Below are 19,706 nucleotides of genomic sequence, written 5' to 3'. Positions count from 1 at the left end.
AACCACTGTTTTAGTAAATTCTTCAAATCAATCAAAAGTCTCCTACTGTATCCAAAGTGTTTTTACTGGCACTCCAGTTTGAACAGAGCACTTAAAGCTCCCTCAGTTTTCTTTACAATCCTTACATGTGCAAATGTTAAGTATATGTGACTCTGTCTTGCTCATTTAGATGACGAAGAAGCATGAGAGAGGCATTCTTGAGTTTGATGTGCACCTTCCTGTGTGTTGAAGGGGCAGACATGCTTCTGCTGGTGTATGATTTGTCATTGTGTGTAACTGTAGTCATTATATGTGCTGATTTACCTTGTCATTTAGAATTTAAGGTGGCTCAAGTTGTTCACTGGACACTTGCCACATGGTGGGGAAAAGTTACTCTTTTGCAGCTAGTTGTCCATTTACATAAAACTTAATGGAACAATGTCGCAGTTGTCTTTTAACTTCCTTGTTTAAAACCTATGAAAAATAATCACATGAATCTCAAGCCAGCTCTTCATTTCCCTGTTCTCCAGTTTAATGTGCTCTGTGTTATGATGTGTGGCTCAATGCACTGCTAGTGCGACGTCCAGGAAGAGTGTTAAATTACAAGCATTGTTCATGCAGCAGTGAAAGCTTGTTATAAATAAACTGCTTCCTTCAGGCTTCCTTTTATTTTCTAAATAAACTGTTTTCTTGAACATTTGTAAGATTTGACATTTATTTTTCTAATGTAACCACTTAGCTTTCTTTGGGAAATAATGATTTATAATAAACCACCTGTATCACAGATGGCAGGACAGACAGAGGTGAAGTACTTGCATAATTTTGGTACTATTGTGTATCACCACCAGGTGGCACCACACCCACACATTGGAATGGCTTTAATTTACACTGCTAAAAGATTAATATGATCTTACACCCATTAGTAGCTGCACATGTGAGAGACATTTGACAGTATAACATTATAGAAACAGAAAGATAAAAATTGTCATCATATATATGGGTGCAAATTTTCTTTGACTGGAGATGTGTTGAATCACAGCTCCTGATCTAATTTCTCTGCACTACACAACGCTCTCTCCCAAAGTTTATTTTCTGGCAACCTACTTTTATTTGTGACGTCCCTGTGCTGTCTATTACCAACAGTGATACAAGTCAAACATGACTTCAGGCGTCACCAGAAAATTTACTTTGGTGTGTGTCAGTGACGCTGGAGTTACAAATACCGTGTTGCAGCGAGAGCACATATGCAAATAGTCCCTTTTTTGTGTGTGCATTTGAAAACTGCTTCGCTCACTTTGATATTTAGGAGATCTTCACACTTCGGAAAATGACTGTGAACACAGCTCAGGTGAATGACAGCCCAGTCCAAACAATCACAGATGATGTGACGAACTGAAAGTCATCTAAACTTTGAAAGTCATCCAGACTGGATATTTACTTAAGTGGAGTGGGACTCTTTCAGTATATAGCTACACACACTTACATTGAATTCCTCTGACAGAGCTGAGGCACATTGTGAAATCATCTGAAAGCTAATCTATTGACGTTAGTAAAGGTCATTTCGCTGATAGTTTTCCTCCCTGGGCTTCTCCTGCCCTGTCCTTATCACCCTGATTGAGTGTCATATGTCTCAGGAAGTGCTTTTGTACTATCACAGCTCTTCATTAGCTACTAACTCTCCTGACCCCCATGGCTCCTATTAGTATTAAAAGGAGACAACCGGCTCCAGATGAGGGTAATTTATGGTCTGTGCTGGCCTGTTGTCACATCTTGTAACTCCTCAGGCCAAGAGCAGAGTAGAACCAGACAGATCACATGAAAACAAAGCTAACAGCTTTCAGGTGGAGGCTTTCACCCGTTTGTTATTGTAGTCTGTCGGTACGCTGATGGACAAATCAATATGATTTTATTCCTGTTGCAAACTGGAACAGGAGTCTTGGGAGGCTCTGTGCTGTGTCTTTATGCTCCTGAGGCAGATAAAACAAGTCATGTCAAATGGGGGCATAACAGCGGGCAGGAGAAAAGAGCGGCAGAGTAAAGTAAGAGGATTGGTGAGGTTGTGGGTCAAGTGGAAAAAAGATCACCAGTAAAGTAGACATCGTTTATGAAGCTTAACTGCCATGAGGGTGGATATTACTGTAAAGTGAAGAGCAGTAGCAACAGGCTTAAGACATCCTTCATCTGAGCAGACCTCACAGCGGTTCTCAGTGTGGTCCCAGAACTTAGAGCAGTTTCTGGAGGGATTTTGCATCCAATTTACAGTATTTCAGGGCAATTCAATTCAGTAAAAATCAACAAAATTAGAATATAAAAGAATGACTTTACCACTCAGAGGTTTCACTTACACATGAAAGCCATTATCCAGAGCAAATGAGCGGTGTAGAATATTTTTGTCCTTCACAATATGTCCCCCAGAGTGAGAACTAACGCACATTAAGGGTTGAAGTGAGGTGCTGATTACTGGCAGTGCACTTGAGAGTAGGAAGCAAGTATCGCACACTCTGGCTCTTTTACTCAGATGACGTTTCAGCCCTCAGGCCTTCTTCAAAATCAACAATCGATTGACTGTTTATCTGGAAAAAGGCCTGAGGGCCGATATGTCATCTCAATGAAAGACAAACGCATATTGAGCCAGAGTGTGTGACAGCTGTGTCCCACTTCCTGTCCATGTTTACAACATGAAATCATCATCAACCAGAGAGAAAATGGACAAAAGAAAAAACTTTCAATCAAATGCCAACACGGACATCAAGCCTCTAAAGTGCTTGTATATACCATTTTTCATGATATCACTCAATTGAATAGGTGCTACTACTAGTGGTTATCAGCCTTACAGATATGAATTGTCAGGGGCCTGCTGCACCTATTAGTAGTTTCAGTAGGCTGTTATCAGATGTGATTTATACTTCTGTGTCCAATCGATGCTGTGTCTACGGCATAGACTCTGCGTTGACGTAATGCCTGAACCATACCCTACGTTATCGCCTGACGTGCACCTCCCCAGAAATGTAAGAAAACATTGCGGCAACACAGACCTCTTGTCTATTTTTGTAAGCTGAAACCATTTTCCTCAGTGGAAAAGAAGCTTTTATTTACTTTAATTTCACAGTTAAGAAACAATAAAGTGTGAAGACAATAAAGCCTCCACAAAAATAGCATTTTAAGTCCTGTGCGTGATTTATCCTTCAGGGATTTATACTTCAAGATTTATCCTTGCTTCGCATGAGCAGAGGAAATCTCCTCTCGTCACTAGGCTAATTTATACAATGTAAATTGCCACAGGCTTGTGCTAATAACGTTAGCATGTTATATTTGTTTGGAAAATGTGTTTAGCATAAGACAGTTGTTTTGTTGGTGAACCCTGTGAGCTGTAACAGAGCTGAATTTTGTAACGTTACCTTTGTTAAATGTTGCTGTTGTCCCTGGCTTCATATGAGAAGAGGAAAAGTCTGTGAGCCGCTGGGCTAATTTATGCAATGTAAAATGCCATAGGCTTGTGCTAAAAATATTAGCGTGTTGTATTTGTGGGGAAAATGTGTCCAACAAAAGACGAATGCTTTGTCTGTGAATGCTGCAAGTTAAAGTGATCTGTGTGCTTGTATTTGAAATTGCCGCTATTAAGCCATGTTTAATGTGTGTTTTGAATCAACTAGACTTCACAGCACTTCACAGAAATCCCCACACTGACTAGTGGTTTGGAGGTGAAACTGCAGAGTGACACAGACACACCCTCACACATACATATGCTTATAAATGCTTACAATGGCGTAGGCCATGTGCATAGGCTTCAGCGTAGGCTCTGCATAGAGCCGACACACAAGTATACATCCCGCTTCGGCTGTCATGTGACGTTGTTCTGTTAGGTTTCACTTTCACTTTGGATAGGCACCAATACGATGTGATTAGGTTTAGAAAAAAAGTCATGGTTAAATTAAGTTCGCTATGTAACATGATGTAATGTGACGAACTTAGTACGTTAATTAAAATAAGTCACCTTGACTTTTGGTTTCACATAGGACACAAATCCCATTGCCTTGTAGGAAAGTCCTGTGTTTGTTTGACCCATTCACCTCCCCAGTCTCCTCCCTCAGTGGACTTCGCCACGTTTTATGTTTAAGTTATTTTCCCTGACTTCCTCCTTTGCTCCCGTCTTGATTACTGTGGCCACTAGAGGTTGCCACCTACCAGAAGGTGTAACAGGCCCCTCCTAACCCATATCTATAAGGACCGATAATGGCCATTCAGTGACATTCAATTTGACAATTTGATTGTTTTGTCAGCTACAGCATACAAGGTCTAAAATACACTGAATGTGTGTATGATGATAAAGACCATGGCCAGGTCATAATATGTGTTTAATTCAAGATAAAGATCAGGTGATTATCTCTGTTGATATGAACTCTAGTAAAAACTGTCAAGTGAACTTCATGCTTTGAAACATGAAGCTGTTAAATTGTGAATTTGCCATCTCTTTGTGTCTGTGCACAGTCTCCAGACTTCCTGCAGTTAGAGTCAACCCACATAGCTCTGGGAGAGATAAGAAGGGGTGTTCTTTGGAAGAAGTGCTTCTCATCTTTTATGCCTCTGCTGGGAGTTCACAGTAAACTTAACACAACTCTGAGAGCTGTCAGACAACTCCTCCATTCTTCCACACTTGCGAAGGATAGGAGGCAGAGTGGGCAGTTGAAGTGGAAAAAATGAATTCAAGGAAACATACTGAGGGATGCTCTGCCCCAAACTGTGTGTTCAGCTCTTTGTCCTAAACTCTTCTAACTGTGCTTAAGATCAGTGTATAGTTTGCTTTATTAACCCACTAACTAATGTCAAAATCAAAGCCAATACAAAAACTAACACTATATCTTTTAGACTGAATTTGAGGGCACAAGGATGGAAACTACTAATGTGGTGTACGCAGTTTCAAACTAAGAAGCAACATATTTCAGTTTGAATTTCAGGTCTTTCAGTGCAGTAAGCATTCTAATGGCAAAAAGAGAGACTGGATCACAAATATCTCTTACTAGAATAAAAAAAGGGTGATGCATGGCAATAAAATAATGTTTTTCTTTATTTAAAATGCTAATATTCCCTTAGTGATGGAGAAAATTTTAGAACGCAAGATGAACATCAGACCTTGAGTTGTCTAAATGAGATGATTCTTGAATTTAGCACTCCTTTACTTCTTCCCTTCAGATATACCTTCCAGCATAGGTACAACTAATGGAAAAATTAACATTATATTAAAAAGGAAGGAAGAAGGGCCTCTTGCTTATGACCCACCTCAGAAGGGGAGAGCGGGGCAAACCTAACACATTTTAGTTTGGGCTAAATGTTATCAAAACTGTTTGAGATTAATTATTTTTGTTCTAGCAACATGCACATCTCTGCTACAAATGAACAGTTGTTTTTTTTCTAGAACTTACCTTTCGTCTACAAGTGCACTGAGAATTGGCAGACGTGAAATGTTACCCCGTAGATGGGGTTCATTGTAACAGGCAGAGGGTTAGTTGTAACGCTTGCTGGAAAAGTCTGTTTAACACACTTAATTCTATTCAATTCTATCGATATATCATAGGTTGACACTGTTTATGGATCTATCTATGATAGATAGCCAAGCATCTGTACATCCCTCATCTAACCACAATTGCTAGACAGATACATACTATGTGTGGATATCATATGATTTTTCTCTTTTCATCCATGACAGATTGATGGATGGATGGATGTAGATACCATCTCTCCATCAACATCAGGCAAAAGATAGGTATTCATATGGGTTTCCATCCATCCATTAGTCTGTCATTGATATTCAATGGTTGCAATACATGAACATAGATTGGGTGACTTAACTCATATGTCAAAATATGAGTTTTGAATGTATGTATATCGACAAGACTGTGAAATTGTGTGTCATTAAGATACCTGACAAATCAAAAATACAAAGTATATCTCCTTCAATTGAACCCTGCCAGGTGGAAATCGTATCAAGCCTAGTTAGCACTTGGTGGGAGTTAGTTACGTAGTTCAAAATGGTGCTTTGTTTTCGGCAACAAGACAGTCGTCAAGATGATATATGGTTGGATTCACTGACTTAAATCAGGCAAGTCTGGCCCGGGGGCCAATTCACAGACCAATTCTAATTGGCTCTCAGCTTGACTTTCAAAATATACCACATGTGGCCCTTTACACAATAATGGTTGATCGAGCAAGATGACTTCGCATTTTTACCCTTCACCTCACAATGACAGGACTATCATACAGTTTGTAGACAGGCATCAAGTAGTAATAAATCATTAAAAGAAAAAAATGGTTGCATTTGTTTCACTTTTTTTTATCCCATTTGATGCGAGAATCAGTTGGCCCCCAGGTATTTTGACATTATTTTATCTGGCCCCCATTCAAAAAAGTTTGGACACACCTGACTTACATAGACCGCTCAGAAATTGAAAAACAATTATGACACAGAAATTTACTTAAATTGGTCAAAAACTCTTTTTGTCGCTGAACTCAGCTGAAACACGTCACGTCACTGTTTGGCAGTATTGTGGTCAACTGTCCAGAGGCATGAAAGGATCGACCCTTTGTAACCACTTCAAAAAGTCTGTGGTACAATTTACCCCGTGTTAGGTTGTGCCTCTCTCTCCCCTACACCAGAAAGCACTAGTAGTTAGGAAGTGTTTTGAATAAAGGGCACTGCTGTCATTTTGGTCACCTATGTACAGTTACTTTACGCACAAATAACACTTACTGATTTAACTCATCATTTAGGCTGAAGTTCACGCCCACAAGATTTGTTGAAAATTGATTCCAGGAAATCAAATCTGACTTAAAGCATGAAAAAAAAGCACATTACACTTGATTAAAAAATAACTATTGAAATGTTTTCACTGCTACAAACTAATTATTATTATTATAATTATTATAATTAATAACTTATTCTATTTTAGGATGGCTTTTTTCCTTTCACTGAGATGCTCTATTTACACACAAGGGATGCACTCGCACTTTGTGGCTCACTGAAGAGAATGCAGACGGGCACAAGGGCTGAATTCTAACCAAGCAGGCACATATGGGACATTAGCAAATGGACAGACACAAGGCCATTATCCTCTGTGTGGCGAACGTGTCAGCTCCTGTTAAGTGAACATGCATGTGTGCAACTCTGCATAAGCACACAGTGTTGTGTTAATGTGTGTACCCGGTCATTTACGTTCTCCAGCAAAGTGTGTGTGTTGAATAAGCATGTTCTGTGAGCATTTGCAGCTGGGGTCATTTGCATTAATTTAATTTGATGGAATTTCACGTGTAACAGAGCAGCTACTGCAGCGGTCCCTACAGACTCTACATCAGAGTGAACATGCAGGCAGTCACACAGCTGCGACTCAGAGAGGACGAGTGGTAAAAAGGTAAAACATCTTTGAGGATAAGTGTCAGATTTTGGTAGGGCTTCTGTCTGAAGCTGACACAGGGATACTCAACTTGCTTTAATTTTGCGAAATGATAGGAAGCCAGGGGCCAGTAAATAAACTAAATCTTATATATTTGATATATAAATAATTAGCCCACACCTCTGTTGGGTTGTGTGGGAATCCTCCCCTGAAGCTTTTTTTTCTTTTTTTATTAATAACAAGCTCTATTTTGACGGGTTTGTTTTATGCACTCAGGCACCTTTTTACATCCAAAGTACAAAAACAAATTCCCAGTGTGAATCAGCACTTCAGTACTTAACTTTAGACATCATTGTCCTCGAGGGGCAGATTCCTTTTCCTACAATTGTCTGCTATCAGACATCATCATATATAACAGCCCACAGGAGCAACATGCAGTGACACACACAGGCCTGTTCAGCGATGGCCTATTGTTTACAGCAGCTATGGCTGCGTAGGATCAGGCTCTTCCCCAAATGGAGCCCTTGTGCACCTCAGTGCTGTGTACCCGAGCCCCAAGGGAAATGGGGTAAGGTGGTGATTGAGTGGGTGTGTGATGTCCTGTTCTATTGAGGCAACAATGCTAGAGTGGCCCTGATGTTTAACTCTGTGAGGTTGGGTGTGGGGAGAGTGTTACTACTACAGCAGCTCTGTGAGGCTGTACTTGGGCACAGTGGTGCTTTGAGCTAACTGTTAACATCAGCATGCTAAAGTGTTCACAACGACAATGCTAACACGCTGATATTTAGCATGTTCACCATTTTTAGCCTGTACAAAGAGTACAGCCGAGGTCGATGAGCCAGTTTTGCAGGTATTTGTTCATCGTCTTCATCCTGCCCCACACGATCTGCTCTGTACGGAATTGCTGCGTTGTGCTCCGGCGTCCGGCAAAAATAGAAGTCCTGCGTATCTGTTGCGGAGGGCTCCGGAGCGCCAGAGCTGAGACGGAGCCGGAACACAGCACAGCCGCAGCCAGTGGAAACACACACATTGACTAGAATTGAATCCTATCAGCTCCGCTGCCGTGCTGGAGCGGAGACGCAACCAACACGCATCTGGTGGAAATAGGCGGTGAAAGTCAGACTGGGCCAGGCGGGAGGGGTGGTGGATGGATCCAACAAACACGGCCTTCACCCCAGAGAGTGGTGTTCGCACCCTGTAAGATTCTAAAGCCAAACCCTGTTCTTTGGACCTTGGATGTCGTATGTTGGCGTGGAAAGTCCATGACCAAATACTGATATGTGACAGACGTGGAAGTGAGAATGTGTTGACCAATCAAGAGCAGCTCTCTCGGGCAAAGCATTTGATCTGGTCTGCTTGTAAATGCTGTGAGAACACGAACCAACTCTAGACAACGACTCGGACCAAAGCAAGCGAACTCTAGGTCTGAAAGCACCCTTAAACCGCTGCAGCAGATACTGTCTATCTGTTTCTCATCATCCTGACAACACTGAGGCAAACACTGACACACACTACATCTCCACACGGCTGAAGCTCTTTCATGACCTCTCCATCAACCAGTTTGAGAAGTGTTTCAGATTAGACTGTTCCAGACTGATAATCCAAATGCACATTTGCTCAGATTACTTCATGCCTGCGGATTATGGCTCATGCATCATCTCATATTAGCTGCTGAAAGAAAGAGATTCAAGCTTGTATTGTTTTTGTGTTTGTTTGTGTATCCTTGCTTGTTTTCTAGTCGTATTTGTTTTTGTTTGCTCTCTGGATTTATGGAGGACTGTGCGCTATAAAGGTTCTGTATGTTGCAGTTTATTTTTTACTTTTTTAGTAATATTGGATTTTGGATGAAAGAGATGTTCGGTTCCTGTCAATGCAGCCATCAAAAGTGTGACCTGCAGCCTGTGCCCTGAGCTTCATGAGCACACTGGAACTAATGGCTTCAATATTAGATGGAAGATTGTTTAATCGCTGTGATGTGTTTGGTTCTGGCATCATTCCCAGTTTACAGTTCAAAGGCTTTGTTTTCTTCTGTGTTTTCACAGTGTTTAGGTTTCAGATCAGACTTGAATCTAGGTTGTAGTACTCTTAACTATTTCATAAGTCTGTGTTCTCTGTGGTTGTCCTTGAAACTTGGCAGATCATCACTTGGCAGACTCTATTGTGCATATTTGCAAATGCTGTGCTCATTTGTTTGTGTGTGCCACAAATATGAATATCATTTGACTCATTTAATTGCCGCCATATCTCTTCTGGGGGGGATTTACACGTCTCACATATAAAACTGATGTTCTGGTTCCAGGCTGCAGACGGAGCCAAGTAAACAGTTATCCAGACCTCTGGTCCACAGAGAGGAGTGAGGGCTCCGCTCTGTCAGGACAACCATGAGGAGATTGAGAGGAGATGAGACTGATGGATAACAGGACTCCCTGTCCGGCCAACCCCGCTGCTGCGCTCTCATTAGGCGACATGTCACATTAGCATTCAGGCTGTCTCTTTTTCCCACCCACTGAAATGAATCACAGCTTATTACAGTAATGAAAGTGTCATGACAGAATTTATTAAATAATGCATTATGAACTACTGAAATGGAAAGGCACAGCAAAGACACCAAAATCTAGAATAGATTAGTGCTGTCAGAAATATCAGTTTATCAATATATTGATTCTGTATATTTAAAATGGTTTCATTAACCTATTAATGTTCTGTTGTGCTTCATTGCTGTCTTATTCTTAAAGTTTACTACAGCCATTCTGTTCTCTGCAGCTAACCAAGAAAAGAGCAGTCGTTGTTGTCATCTTATAGCCATGTTGTCTTTTAATGAAAATTTTAACTTCTATGCCCTCAGTGTCCATTTTTGCATGAAATGCTGTCATGTCATTCTACACAGCCAATCAAATCTGTGAATTCTTATAAGCATTGCGACATGAGTGAGAGGTACACACACACACACACACACACACACAGGGAAGAGACATGTCTGTCTCACCAAACCAGTCTCACTCCAGAGTTGTTGAAATCCAGCGCTTTGGCAGCGACTTGCAGAGTCAGACACTGATGAAAAAAGCCGTCCTTTAGCATTGGCATGATACACGCCTGGTCGCTGTTATAGTTTAACAGCACTCGGCGTCAGGGGAGGCGCAGCGGGGACAAGAATGAAAGTTAAGGCGGCAAAAGTCCGAGAAGGGTGGGTGGGAGCGGTGGTGGATGGGTCTTACAAACACAGGACTTTCCCCCAGGAGACAGGTGTTGGTGTCCTTTGTGAAACCAAGTGAACTTTGAGTTATTTTAAAGAATGTCGTCACCATGTTTCTTTTCCCAGTTTACCTAACCTACGTGACTTTACTTGACTAAACCACCTATGTGACTTCACATTAAGTATTTAACTTTATGTTAGGTACATAATGTCCCTCATGGGGTGCTAATTTGTTAGATATCATACAGACTGTTATATGAGAATATGTCGCTTGCACCTGTCAGACAAGTTAGAATTCCTATGGCCTCATGGCAGTCTCGGACATGAACGTCTGTATCAGATTTCATGGCAATCCCCCATTACCACAAATGTCAAGTTTCATGCCAATCAGTTTAATAGTTGTGGAAATGCAGTACTTCAGTCTGAACCATAGCAACGGCAGCTTGGGCAGTGATGTGCTGCATCAGACACTGACGAAAAAAGCTGTTCTTCACGTCGGCATGATACGCGGCCGGTCACTGTTATAGTTCAATGGTACTTGGCAGCATCAGGGGGAAACGTGGCGGGACAAGAACACATGTTAAGGCGGCGAAAGTCCAAGTACAGTGGGTGGGAGGGGTGGTGCATGGCTGCAACCAACACCGACTGTTCGCGTCCTGTAAGATTATAAAGTCAAACCCTGTTCTTTTCCTAAACTCAACTATGTGCGTTAGTTGTCAAAAGAAAACAAAGACCATTCAGATTGTTGTACTGACATTGTGTGTTTATTTTGAAAGAGACTGTATGTAAATGTTAAATTTCCTGTGAAAAGGAAGTGTATTTTGAAAGAAGACAATGCATTTAACAGGCAGAACTTAACATGACGTCCCAGAATGTCAACAACCAAGGCACCCAGGGTACCTTGCGCATCGTATCTGGGTATAGAAGTCCATAACCAAACATCAATATGTGCTGATGTCAGAATGAGAGTGTGTTGACCTATGGTGGACCAACAGCCCAACCAACTGACAATCTGACGATGCCATCCATAGGGCCACCTCACCAGCATGGCTATAGAGTAAATTAAGCAAATGCGTAGCAACAAAGCAGAATGGAATAACACCAGAGAGTGACATCACCATTCTAACCACAGAACTTTCTGGAGTGTGAAGGTTAGAGACTGTTTGGACCTGAGGACTGGATAGGTGGCCGTGCAACTTGCAGGGCAAGGAGGGGAAAGACGATCATCTGGTGTGGCAGCAGCGTCCAGCAGGGTTGTTTCTCAACTTCACCCCACCCCCCAGGGGATTGTGGGATTGATTGGGACTGGAATGAGAAAACGTGCAGAGGGAGCAAGAGAGGAGGTAAAGGCACCCGGAGGGGGACGTCCAGTAACTCAGCTGCCGAACATAAGCATCTGTGTGTGTGTTGAGAAAGGAATAACATTTGGCTGCTCAGGCCCAACCACCCACCATCCACCTGCCACACACATAAACACACAGCGAGAGCTCCATTTTTCTTTAACTAATAATGCTGGGCCAGCAGTTCAGCAGGCAGACGTTGTTGCCATATTGGATGGTAATAAGATTGAGCTTCAATCCATATTTTTTTCATGGATTTCATTACTTTACTGCCCTTTCTCCACCTTGCCCTGTGGCTCCTTTGACCTGTGGATCTCAAAATAATTTACCTACAGTATATCACCTGCTGTAGTTGCATTAATAACCATCGCAGATTAGTTTTTAATCTGTATTCCCGGGGGAAAAAAGGAAAGTGTCTCTGTTTTGGTTCATAACTTTTTGATTCCCTGTGAAGTATATATCAGCTGCACGCTGAGCTCAGCAGTCTGACCGTTTGACACTCTCTGAACATGCAATCTGGTCTCGCTCAGACCCCCGTCGTGCACAGTGTGTGTGAACGTGTTTATGTTGATGGTGTACAAGCGCGTGTGTGTTTATGTGTTAGTGTGCGGCTGCAGATTTGTACACATGTGTATGGGTGGCGTCCTGACATTCCGTATCATCAAATCCACACGTCAGAGCTTCCTGTCGGTGGCCTGACACAAAACAACAATAACAAACACAACAACAACAATACTTGTTTGCATGTTGTCATCTCAGAGGCCTGAGTGTGGCAGCTGAGCTGTTCTCCCTCGCAGGGGGTTTGCTGTGCATACCAGGCGGTGTTGATGAGATCGGGGCACATGCATCTGTTCCAATGGTTTGTTTTCCCCTAGACTGTTATCTAATTTTCATGATATAAGACATGCGGAACATATGGAAGAGTGAGGAAGGGAGAAAAGTTCCCAAACTTCAAAAAAATCCTTTCAGGAAAAAAAAACAATGCATCTGTTTACATCAGCAGCAGCATGAATAAAATGCCACCAAAAATTATTTTCCTTAAGGATTCCTCTGTATTTTGTTGCATCATTTTATATCAGGGCCTTAACATAGCTAAAAATAATTTATATTTACATGTAATGAACTGCAGATTGATAGATTGGAGCATGGATGGTAATCACAACAGAACATGAGGTGTATATTTGCATATGTATGTTGTGTTTCAGTCCTGTGTTCACTGAGCCTCCACCGTCTCTCACCACTGTTGCGCTTTGATCCCTAATGAAATTCTCGCGTGTCTCTCACAGGAACGGAGCAGGTTTCTAATTAAACTGTGCACAATGTGCTGAGTGACTGCTACAGTATGTGTTCCCCAACTTGCTGAATAATTACAAGGTTAAAATGAATTTACATTACCTGACTTTTCCCTCCTGACAAACAGCATTGTGATCAGGTTAGCTACAGTCGTACACAACCAGCGTAGCACATGTCTCTACGTCATAAACGCAATCCAGGATTCTACTTTTTGCCATGCTAGTTTTTGATTAATAAGACCAGCGTGCAAAAACGATCGGCAGGATCTGGTGCAAATGAGGGTGCAAAATGTCTTTTATTCTTAAATAAATTAAACAACTTTAATTTGTTTTTTTTTTTTGTGAGGATGTGTTTAATTATTAGTTAAGTGGTAAATGGACTGCACTTGTGTCCAGTCTTCCAACCACTCAAAGCGCTTTTACACTACATTTCACATTCACCCTTTCACACACATTTGCACACTCTGACACACTGATGGAACAGCCATAGGGAGCAATTTGGGGTTCAGTATCAAGCCCAAGGATACATTGACACATGGACTGGAGGAGCCAGGGATCGAACCGCCGATCTTCTGATTAGTGAACAACCCGCTCTAAGTAGTAGTATTAAGCGGGATTTATACTTGTGCGTCAGCTCTACGTGGAGCCTACGCTGAGGCCTACACACGTGACCTACGCCGTTAGCATTTATACTTGTGCAGTGGTGTGTCTGTGGCACTCTGCAGTTGCACCTCCAAAACACTAGTTGGTGGCTTCTGTTTCTGTAAAGTTTAGTTGATTCAAAACACACCCAAAACACATTAAATATGGCTTAATAGCGTCTATTTCAAACACAAGTACACAAATTGGCTTCACTATAACTCACAGCATTCACAGACACAGCTGGACACATTTCCAACATGCTAACATTATTAGCACGAGCCTATGGCATTTTACATTGTATAAATGAGCCTAGCCACTAGCGGAGATTTCCTCTACTCAGATGAAGCCAGGATAAATCACACACAAGACTTAAAAATGCTTTTTGTGGAGGTTTCATTGTCTTCTTATCTGTGAAATTAAAGTAAATAAAAGCTTTGTTGGCTCCTGGGGCGTCTGCCTGTATTGCCCATAGGGAGATCTGCCACTGCGTGCTAATACTCCTCTACTCTGCAGCCCAGCCTATTCCAGAGTAGACAATTTCTTTAATGTAGATTAAAGGATTATGAATATTTCTTAAATAATACTTTCTTTTTAAGTTTTGCTGTGTATGTTCCATGAAATGCATTGAATCATTTGAATTTATGAGCTGTAGCTATATTGACAGCTAAACGCCCTCACAGTGCACTCTTGGTGCAGATGCTCCTCTGTCATACTGTGGGAAACAGAAACACACACACACACATGTAATATATATTTTCTCACTCAGGATGCTGCCGCCCTCTCGCATCGCTCACTCCGTGTTTCTGTGGCTGTTAACATTGACAGCTCTTTCTCTGCTGGTTCAAAAATCCTCCCTGATGTCATTTTAAAGTGTGCCAGTGCTTGTACCGATATACAGTAGCTTAAATTATTTCATGAATTAACAACTGCTTACATTTAATGACCCTTTACCTTCACAGTTGTCCTTAAAATTTGGTCAGACTGAGCTTTAGTTACTCGCAGTGATTCAGTCCAGTCAGATTTAGGCTGGCGCAGCACTAGTTCGGGGCCTTGCCAGTGGGAACTGAGTTTGTCTGTGTTTGGGTGCGTTTCCTTCTCCCTTCTGTGTGGCTGCAGCTGGGGCGTCCCTGACTCTTCCTGCCTCCAGCGATGGTTGTTGTTTATGTGTACTAAGACAGCACTGACCTTGTTGGAGCATTAATCTACCATATCTATTTATACAATCTTTATCTTCATACTATATTCACACTATGATTTATACTAAACTATACTATGACTCATACAGAAGTAATCCCTCTCAATCATCACCTATGACCCACTAAAAGTGTGTGGTGGTGTATTTTTCTGCAGAGACTCTGCCCTCTGCCTGTGTTTTCTTATTTTGCTGTGATTGGGATGTTCCGGGCTACAACCTGCAGGTGAGGTCAGGACTTTGAAGACCTTTTTAGGGCCAGCGTCACAATGACGTCAGTTTGTTAGCTGGAGGCAAAACACACCTCGGCACCACAGGGCTGTAGGCTACATAGGAGTCTTAAAATGTCATCTTGTTATGTTATTGGGAGCCAGAATAGAAGGAGTCATGACTGCTACTCACACTTCATATCAGGTTAGGGAAAAAGTATTTCCTGTTGTAGGGATGAATAACGTTATGTGTATTAAGGGTTATCATGTTCACCTCATCAGAGATTGGGGAGGTATGAAGAGGAATATTGGATTTCTTTGCAATGCTAACTTTTTAGCACATTAGCTAACATTACCTTTGATAGCAAAACAAACTGGAGGAAACTGTACAGGTGTTGGCCTCCTCTGTAAGACTAGCACAGTGATCAACCACAAAGCCTCCTGTGACATCATCCATCCACTGTACAGTGTTTACTTATTCAAGTAAAACTCGCGGTCCCGCAGAGTGTGTGACCTGACATGGTGCATTCATAAATTCAGTCTGACACTCTACACTAAACTGAGAGGCCTCCTGGTCAAATGAACCGAGCATTATATAGCTATATAAATTAACAAGTGGTTAAGTTTGTCACGTAGCAGTTCAAGGAGGACCCAAATGCGGACTAACAGGCAGGTTGAAGTTTTAACAAAAAGGGAGCTTTACTATAGCCGATGAAAAACATCCAGATAGCCTACAGCAGGTAACTGAGAGTCCAAATGAAAGCAGAACAAAAAAAATAGCCTAAAAACCAACTGGGAAAAATACAGTGAACTCAGGAAAATTCAAACACAAGCTATCAGGCAGGATATGGAGCAAGGAGGACATCAAGAACACAGGGATGAAGACAGGAATAACGCAGGAATGACCACAGACGAACTGACAAAGAACAAAGGGAAACACACAGGTATACATAGAAAACTAATCACAAGAATGAGACACAGCTGGAGTAGGAGGACATTAGGGTGGAGCAAATGAGACTAATACAGAACAGGTGTGAATAGAATACTTTGGGAACAGGTAAGGACTAACGAGACAGGTGTGACAGAAAACAGGCGGGAAAACACACAAAGACAGGAAGTAAAACCAGACACAACACACGAGGAGAGAATCTACAAACAGGAAGCAGATTAAACATGAATGAATAACGTACGTAACACAACCAGAAAACTCCTAAATTAAGTCCATAGGATAACAGTATATAAACAAACACTCCGCTTGGCGCTCTGGCACTCCATCTCTATAGACAGAATGCCCAGAGTATGCTCTGCCACTCCGAGAGTGCGGTGCTCTGGATAACTTGAACGGTAGCCTACATTCCAACAGCATTACGATTTACGAACGGTCCAGTTTGAGCCAGAGAGCACTCCTGCACTCGGAATAAGTATTTCTGAACGCACCACTTGCATCATCTTCCTCCATTGTCTAAAACAAGCCAACAGAACTTGCTAGCTAGCGCTGGCTAATGTCTATGGAAAATTGTTTTGCCACCAGTTAAGCCCCACCCACCAAAAAACATCACACTGTTTAATAACAGTAAATAGGTCTATAAAAATGTAGCAACCAGGTCTCAGACTCTAAGCAGGCGGCATCCAAGAGGAAGCTATGAAAATTGAGGACATGGCGTCGAAAAACCAAAAACATAAATAAACAAACAAACAACCCCACTCCCCGCAATTATCGTAAAACAAAACACCAGTTCGGGGTTGGCTTTCAATTTCACTTGCAATACTAAAGGATTATGCAGCTTTGGTGAGGGGCATGTACTCTGCTTACTCCCTACTTGTTTGGTATATGTATTTTTTTTGCTCCAGTATTTTATCTTCAGTTCATAGAGACTTACGCAGTTTGTTGTTTTGCACACACACACACACACATACGCTCATAGACACTCTAAAACCTCAGGGGTGTAGCTAAGGTAAACAGAAGAAAACAGAGAGAGAGGGTTTAACCTTTAACACAGAGTACAGAGAGGCTGCTTGTCTTTCAGCCAAAATGTCTTGAGAGCCTTCAGGCATCCGGTACACACACACACACGAACATATGGACTGCCAGAGGTCACTTCAATTTGCCATTTCTACCCCTAACCTATAATCTAGCCTCATAGCTGGGATTCTCTGTTGATCCTCGGTTATGTAACGTTCTTTATGTGTGACCTACTGACCGGTTGCTACTCTTAAGTCAAATCTCCTTCACTCTCTCCATGTGAACAGAGCATTTAAACCACGCACAATTTATATTCCAAAATGTTTTTTTTTTATTACACCGTTCGTCTGAATGAATGTAAGAGAATCATCACATCGTGTCTGGTTTTGGTTCTTTGCTATTTGTCACTTGAAATGTTTTGCCTGTTTATTCCTTTCCTGTTTGACTTCTCATCCTCTCCCACACTGAAGTTATTCAGATGGATTACAGGCAAACTGAAGTGTTTTCTATACCAGAAACGTCACATTATCTCCTCTCGTAAACTGTAAAACCAGGCTAGACATGGCGGAGCATTCGAATTCAAAGTGGCGTCTCAGTTTAATGATGCAGTTGTGAGCTATTAGGATACTGCTGCAACACTAATGCAGCTGCAGCACAATCAGAACAAATCACAACGAATATAAGTTGATGTTTGATACTTTTAGTTTCTATATTTTCTACAGAATTTTTGTTTAAAAAGTTTGTTGGAAGTGCTGCCCATGAGCTGCAATACTTTCATCTGCTTCCGTCATGGACTGTTTCACTTATTTTTATTCCCATGCCCGTTTAATAAATGATTAGAAAACTGACAGTGCAGGAGGCATGACTCAGCACTTTAGTATCCCAGTGTATTACACACCCAAACACACACAGACAACACAGAGGAGCGCTGACTGTTCTGTGATGGTGTGGCAGGTATCTGTCAGTCTTAGCCAATTCACTAAAATGTTTAATATCTTTAAAGACTATTACATTCTGCTGTTGTAAAGTGAAGCTGTCATCCTTGATTCCTAATTGTATCTCATATATTTGCCTGCGGGCGACACAGTGGTGTGGTGGTTAGCACTGTCACCTCACAGCAAGAGGGTTGCCGGTTCGATCCCGGGTGTAGGAGCCCTTCTGTACGGAGTGTGCATGTTCTCCCCGTGTCAGCGTGGGTTAGCTCTGGGAACTCCGGCTTCCTCCCACAGTCCAAAGACATGCAGGTTAATTGATAACTCTAAATTGTCCGTAGGTGTGAATGTGAGTGTGAATGGTTGTTTGTCTCTATGTGTCAGCCCTGCGATAGTCTGGCGACCTGTCCAGGGTGTACCCTGCCTCTCGCCCAATGTCAGCTGGGATAGGCTCCAGCCCCCCCGCGACCCTCATGAGGATAAAGCGGTTAAAAGACAAATGAATGAATGAATATTTGCTTGCATTTTTGTCACAGAAACCCTGAGCAAGCAGACACTGAATAAAGTTTAATTTTGTTTTTCATTAATTAGTAGTTTTTAAGGGAAATTAAAGATGCCATTTATAAGATAAATTCCCATTGCCTTTAATAACTTTTGATAGTGACTGTGCAGAGTTTTTAAAATAAAACTTCATATCTCTTAAAGGAATAAATGCACCAACCACTGCGCCTGAAATGTGGGTTCACTGATTGGAGTTCATCCACAAAACATCAAACGATTGGATGTTGAGCGGCAGCCTTTGTTGGCCAAACAAAAAAAGAAATCAGAGCACATTTCCTAGACCACAGAAGGAAAACATGCCCCACATTCGTTGTCTTGCATCCCTTCTTGGCATACTTCAGCTCCGATTTCTATTTGATTCCCCTCTCTCCCATTCAATGTTTTATTTTCCGTCCTTATCTCAGGCCGAGGACAATTTTCTATCACTGTCTAAGAAAGCCAGAGCGTAACTGACATAAAGGGAATTTTCACATTATATTTATCTTGTCTTCAACAGATTCTTTGACTTTGACCTGTCCAAAAAGGTTGAGGTTATTTTATCACAATAAGCACAGCCTGTCACATAAACAAGATGACATAATAAATAACTATACCACAGTTATGAAAGCTGGAGATTTAGAGCCCACCGTGACACAAAGACCAGACGCTTTTATGTCTCATTAGTCTTCCGAATAATCAGTGATGACACTGATGAAGACGTCTTTAAATATGACATCCTTCTGCCATTATTGCAACTGTTTCACAATCACTTAAATGACCTATTCCCATTTCCTTTTACATTTTCCTGATTTATTTTACACTTCAAACATCTGGGCGATCTGTTTTCTTGCAATTTGGCAGCTTGCAGTAAAGCAGCATGCACTCTGATTGGATTGATTAGTGGATGGAGTTTGCAGACTTGAAAGAATAAGTTAAAGGGGCAGTTCACTCTAAAATCAAAAGTACATATTTCTTCTCTTACCTGTAGTGCTATTCATCAGTCTAGGTTGTTTTGGTGTGAGTAGCCAAGTGTTGGAGA

This window comes from Epinephelus lanceolatus, chromosome 7, assembly GCF_041903045.1.
Source record: "Epinephelus lanceolatus isolate andai-2023 chromosome 7, ASM4190304v1, whole genome shotgun sequence".
NCBI classification, from domain to species: Eukaryota; Metazoa; Chordata; class Actinopteri; order Perciformes; family Serranidae; genus Epinephelus; species Epinephelus lanceolatus.
Note: the sequence above shows the minus strand (reverse complement) of the source record.